The following is a 7,074-nucleotide window of genomic DNA, read 5'->3' as shown; positions in this document are numbered from 1 at the left end:
TATGCCCTTTAACAACGTTAACTAGTGTGCAAATCCATGCACTCGTGGCCATTGATATGCTTGTCCAATAGTGGATCCATCTTGAACTTGCACACTATTTAATTCTTTAATACTTTGGGTTTGGCCCTATAGTTTTCCCTTGCAATTTGACCCATTCTGATGTGGATTTTCAACTAGCCATAACTTCTCGTCTAGGATGTAGATTTTAAGCAAAATATACTATTGGGAAGATATTGTTGAGGTCTACATAACCATGTTATTTGTAAGATCTTTTGAGCATCATAACTTCATCAAAAACTTAAATAAATTCAAGCACCCATATCTTCATGTAATAAGACCTTGTGAAAGGTCCAACTATCATATTTCTTTCACATAGGTTCTTTCTGCTTCTTTATCACCAAGGACAGTCGTATATCCATTGTCCCATACAACCCATTTAGCATCAATGACAACACTTATGTGTAACATAAAGCCCTTGACGGGATGCAAGTGAAGTCAATTTTAATGAAAATACCTTAAGTGAATTTATGCAAGGAATATTACAACATATTTGTAATGAGCATGAATCTTAAAGAAAGAGTGATAACAGTCTCTAATTAAGATACATGAAGACTAAAGTATACTAGCTATTAATTGTAAAACAATTTGCAATCAACAATCAATGCGTGTAAAATTCAACAAGAAGCTCTTAGAAAGATTAGAGTTTTGAGTGAAAAAAATAGTTCATTAACTTGCCACAAATGTGAAAAAATCATGTACTATCAAACAACAATAAATAATAGTTTTATGTCAGTTGTAACACATGATATAAAATCCTTACTATGCCTCTTCAGGGTTCTAAGTATTAGAGTTTAAACATTCAATGTTAAGTCACAAAGTATCTTCAAGAAACCCAATAGTGGGAGTGCATAAAGCTGGAAGTTAATCCTTAAGGTAGTTACAATATTCTCCCTTTCAAAATGCTCCAGGAGTCCTAAAACCAAGATTCTTTTTCTATTTCATAGGGGGTTATATTTATACAAAGTGACTTTTCACCTTCTATGATTATTCACCCACTCTCATGTCTAATTTCTAATTTACTTTATTTTCTAATTTTGTTTTCTTTTACATAATTACATGAAAATTCCAAAGTAAATAAATAAACACATATCATGAGCTTAATTCCAAAATTGACAATGCTTACACTTGAATTTGTAACCCTTGGGTCACATCTGTGTACCAAGCCTTATAGTATGATGCAATAGACAAAATATTTCTTGAAATTAGCCCCTCATCGATGACTTCTTATTTTCAGGGATTGGGCACTACTATGTTTAGATTAGCCCGTGTTTTGTGGAATAATGAAGTAAGAATAGTGTGTAGCTTAGTGGGCTCCATCAAGTGACATTTCAATGCATCTTTGGTAGGCTTTGTATCCTTTTTTGTGATAGCTAGTTGTTGTGCATGCATCATTTCATGTTCAATTTCATGTTCAAGCCTCACCTATCCTTGTGATATGATGGTTACTAATTTAGTAGCTTTGTTTAGTCTATCCATCATGATGTGGTGTTCAAGATAAGTGCCCATAATTTTCATCACATATTTTTCATGCTTTTCTTGAGCTTGGATGGCAAGCTTGATCTTTTCTTTATTTCTTTCTCTACCCAGTTCATAATTCCTTGGTAAAATCTCTAATGAAGCTGGGTGTTCTATACTCCACTTGTGCATTATATCAATAGCTTCTAAGGTTCCCTTTAGTTGTACACATTTTTCTTTAACTACATTTTGAACTGATATGAACATGGAAACCATATTCTAGTGTTTTGAAATCTCCTAGTACAATGGCTTCATAATGTCTTCTACATATTTATTAGCTTCCAATGATGCATTCTAATAATTTTTGTCAGAAGAGATTGAGGCCAATAAAAACATGATTTTCTTTGTGTATCCTTTCAATTTATTGATGTGCTTTTTTCAGGTTCTTTTCTTATTCTTTCACCTTTTCCAACAGATGTACAATATTCTTTTCCATTGTTGAGGAAAAGGTTGTTCTTGATGAGGATATAGCCAAAAATTGTCTAGAGTGTTGGACACTATATTCCTCTTTGTGGTGATAAAAATAGACTTAGTTGGTTCATGGGCTAGATATCACCTCCTTTCTTAGACAATCCGATTGGTGTTCCTGTCAAATCGACAACATGCTAAGTTCATAAATTGATTTTCATTACCTACAATGATGCCCATCTCTCCAATTGAAAAATGGCCTCTTGTTAAATGCATTGAAACTATTGGGTATGTGTTATATTCTTTCCACAACTGGCCCCAGAATAAATTTTTTGGGGTTCGGGGCAGTGCCTCAGGAAAAATTTTCTGGGCAGTATTGCGCATGGTTTTCATGCATGGTTTTGGGCATGATGGTTTTTTTCCCATGGTATTTTGTAGATCTGATCAAGGGAACTATGATTATGTTCTAATCTAGGGTTAGTGGATTAGCATTTATGAATTCTTCAACATGTATATATATATATATATATATATATATATATATATATATATATATATATATATATATATATATATATATATATATATATATATATATATATATGTATACATATGGTAATGTAACATAATGAAAATCAATCTGGTAGTCATGGTTTTGGGATACAAGGGAAATTATTTGTGTATATTTTTTTTATGTTCTCACCATTGTATATTTTTCTGTTTGAATAATTCTTTTTCAAGTAATTTTTGTATAGGGTTAAAACCTACAAAAACTAAGGCTGATGGATCAATATGTATGATGCTAGGAAAACCATCATTGCTTGCATTTTGGGATTCCTTTTCTTGTTGCTCTTTTAGCCTTGCCTCATCATGGGCTTGTTTTTCTAATATCTCCCTTTTGAGCTGCTCTTCCTCTTGTTTCTTCTTTTCTTATTCTTCCTTATGATATCTTTATCTCTCTTCCTTAAATCATAGGTATTATTTTAGTTTCTTCTCTTTTTCTTTTTTACTTGCTTCTTTTTCTCTCTCTTTTTTGAGAAACCTTTTTATCTTTTACTTCCTTCTTTTTGGAATGTTTTCCTGTTCTGGGTTCAAATCCATTTATGTTTACCAAGGCATATACATCATTGTAACGATTTTTAATTTTTTCATTGTCCTCATCAATTTGTGACGAATAGGTCAATCCACCTGCACTTGCATTGGGAGGAATGAGATATGACCACACACCTTGGGTCATATCTATGGAAGTCAAGCTCTCCAAATTTAAAACTCTCTAGGTTTGTAGCTTCAGCCTATGCCTCTTTAAAAAAAATTATGCAGTACATGCCTACATAAAATTAGTATGTAAGCCATAACACCTTCTTTAATCATGTTAGCAACCCACTAACTCCTGCGGTTACCTGATACACAACCTATTGCAAAATTACTTCACCTATTATGAACAATGAGAATTAGTGTGGTGGCTTCCATGACCTGAAAAATATGATGTACGTTGAGTCTGGTGGGGTGAACCAATCAAAAAATTCTTGTAATTATTATTTACCACGATATCACATACAAGGCGAATCATGACCAAATAGAATGTGGAATAGTGGTGAAACAAAGATTTCGACTATTCTCATGTATGATGCTGCGTATTGACAATCCCACAACTCCTTGCGATAAATATGCACTAGTTGAATGTTTGGGGTAAAAGTCGACCTCCACTAGATCAGTTTGAACTCACATCTAGTGCATATATCTAATCAAGTAAATATGAAGCCATATAAAACTTTAAATGATTTCTATCAACTGGATTTTAGGCCTCTATCACCTTGGCCTGGATGGATGTTGCAATGATTTCAACCAATTGAATATGAATTTGTTGTGGGAACATGTATACATAAGTGGAACCTAGCTTTCCTTGAAGAAATCTATTATGGCCTTGCCATAAAGTCTACAACACATAGTTGCAACCATTTGATATGAATTTCTAAGTAACTTTGTTTTATATATCCCTTTTGGCTAGCTTCTGAATTTGTATGGGTATTTCCACCAACGCTTTAAAATATCTTTGTTGTTGATGTTGAACTTGTTATAACAACTCATTAAGAAGACCACTTGATGTTTAGGAAATTTATAATATTCAACTATTTGAGGATATGTTAGTGCAATAATGTCAATGCCATGATTTTCTATGATAGTTATGTCCGTGATATCAATGCATTTGATTATCCTCTCAATAGTCTCCCCTCATGGAAACATTGCTAGAAGAGATGCTACTTTGTGTAACCATTATCTTTTGACATTTTGATAAACACTGACATCTTCCTCTCCATTAGATTATTCTACCCTTGTGAATAGGTGATATATCTCTGACTAATTGATGGAAATAGACTTATCAAAAGAGCACATTGTGTGAACGTATGTAGGAATTGAAACAATATGTCTCTCTTTTGAACCTTCCTCTAGAGGTTCTTTTTTAGGTCCTATTTTCAACAGGGCCATATCTTCATATGAGGATATTCTTAGATACTACAAATCCACTGAACCTTGAAGATAAAAGATATTCATTATAATAGATAATTAGTAATCAAAATAATTTGGTGCACATTGCAATAAATTAGTGAAGTTTGAGGCCATGTAATGTGTTGTGGCACAAGGAAAGAAGTTAGATTAGGAAGCAATAATGTGATGCAATGTGGCTTAGTAATGCGTATCACAAATGGTTGGCACTTAGTATCACATCACAAAATGATGCAACCTAGTAAACGAAGCTACTTTTTTGGTAGCGCAACACTAGGGGTCTAGGATAACAAAAAAATGAGATGCAATGCAATATGAGTTGTGACATGATTCCATATTATAGTGTAAAGTTTCACTGCATGATCAGTATAGGGTTTGTGTTGTAGTGAAATATCAAAACTTATACTGATAAATAATATTACGATGCAACGCGGGTGCGGGGTTGTCATTTTTCAATATAGAACATCAAAAACTTATTAATTGCATTACACATAAAGAAGTTGTGCCATCCTAAACCTTAGAAGCTCCATACAATCATTAAATGTGCCCTTTGTGACTGTCTAGGGGTTTCACGGAATTTAACTATGAAAGTTAAAAAATTATGGGGAAAACATGTTGTGCCCCAGAATACATGACCTAGTAGCATGTTTCCCTCCCTAAGAAAGGTTTCCACATCACAAGAGCCAATGTATCGCATGTCCTTGGAAAATTGATTTTAATTGAGAGAGAGAGAGAGAGAGAGAGAGAGAGAGAGTGTATATATATATATATATATATATATATATATATATATATATATATATATATATATATATATATGGTGTGGTTCATGGTCACTGGGTAGCCGTTACATCCATAGGAAAATCTGGGCAGATCAACCCGGAGGGAATCTTTTAAAGCCCGTCAGCCAGACTAGCAGGGCCTAACCCTAAGGGCATTGAGGAGAATTGACCCTGTGACCTCCCGATTGGCAAGGTACTTAACAACGGGGACTTGACCAGTTGAGCTAACCCTTGGGGCTTATATATATATATATATATATATATACTCTCTCTCTCTATATATATATATATATAGAGAGAGAGAGAGAGAGAGAGAGAGAGAGACCTCATTTAAACTTCATGGATAAATTCTAATTTGAATTGAACCTAATCATTGTTGAACCTGAACTTGAATCGAAATTGTGTGACATAGGTGATAAGTGCATAATGTCTTATAATTTGAAACTACAAGAGGCATAATTGAGTATCTTTATATTGATGAAGGTATGCTTAGATACAATTGGGTCCTAATGATTAAAGATCATAAGTATACAATATGCCTAGACACCAGATATATGATTCTAAAATGTTTTTTCTAAAACTGAATTTGGAATGTTTAAGAATAACTTACGATAAGAAGTACACTACCGAGGCATGATGCCAAAGGAGAAGATCATCAAACTGTCAATAAAACAAGGGTTGTGATAAAAATTTTTCATACAGGGATTGAGGTTTCAATAGATAGGCAATTGATTTTGTATCAAAGAGAATCCTGAAATTGAGAGATGAGGAATCACAACTACATCTTGTGGAACTAATTCAAGGACATGCCTTTACTTTTAAATTTACCATATAGTATCAAACAACATACATTTACTTGTTTCTTATTTCCCGAGTCTCTAGTGATAATGTATTTTCAAGGAAGGAATGACAAACTTGGATTTTTAATATAATAATACTATATTGAAAAAGCCACTCAATGAAATTGTCCCATTGAAATGCTTCCATTAAATTTTAAGGCATGGGAATTTCATGAAATATTTTGACTAGAAAGTTGAATGTGCTTCACTTGAGGACCATGAACACATATGTTTTAAATAGAATAATATTAGAGAACAATAATTTCATGAAATATCTTAATTAGAAAGGTGAATGTCCTTCATTGGACCATAGAAACTGAACATATATTACAATGCAATATGCATTTAAATGATTTCAAACCACTAAAGAAGATTTGAAAATAATTAATATTTATAAACTAAACTTTAACATTTGATATTGATTGCCAAAACTTTTGTAGCAAAGATGGAAATTCCACCTTTATAACGTTGAGAGATGTTTATTTGAGTGACGAGTTGCTAATAAATGGATCAATCTGAAAATTTGTTCAAGTTGGAGGTGCTTTTTGAGATGGTCCAAAAGAACTGTGATTCACACAAGGATTCAAAGAGAAATTAGAGAAAACCATTGCATGGCATGAGCTACAACAAAATGAACTGGTCCACCTTTTTGAAAGTATCTCCAACAACTCCTCTCAACAACTGAATCTACAGCAAAACTGGGCCAATAACCAGAATACATGCTTTGTGATTTCTTTGATCTTTTAAGGTTAATTATGTCCATGGATATTTGTTGGTTTCCCAATTCTTTGATCTTTTAAGGTTAATTATGTCCATGGATATTTGTTGGTTTCCCAAACCTACCGAATGGTAGGAGTTTGTTTTGACTAAAATAGCAGACAAAGTTTGTTTTGACTAAAGTAGCAGACAATATTTTTTAAGGTTATCCTCAAAATGCTTTGTCTAGTGTGTTGTATGCATGCATC

Source organism: Pinus tabuliformis, chromosome 4_1 (genome assembly GCF_031772625.1).
Source record: "Pinus tabuliformis cultivar Carrire ecotype Pingquan chromosome 4_1, CPIR1, whole genome shotgun sequence".
Classification (NCBI taxonomy): Eukaryota; Viridiplantae; Streptophyta; class Pinopsida; order Pinales; family Pinaceae; genus Pinus; species Pinus tabuliformis.
The sequence above is the reverse complement of the archived record's forward strand: the minus strand, read 5'-3'. Positions refer to the sequence as shown.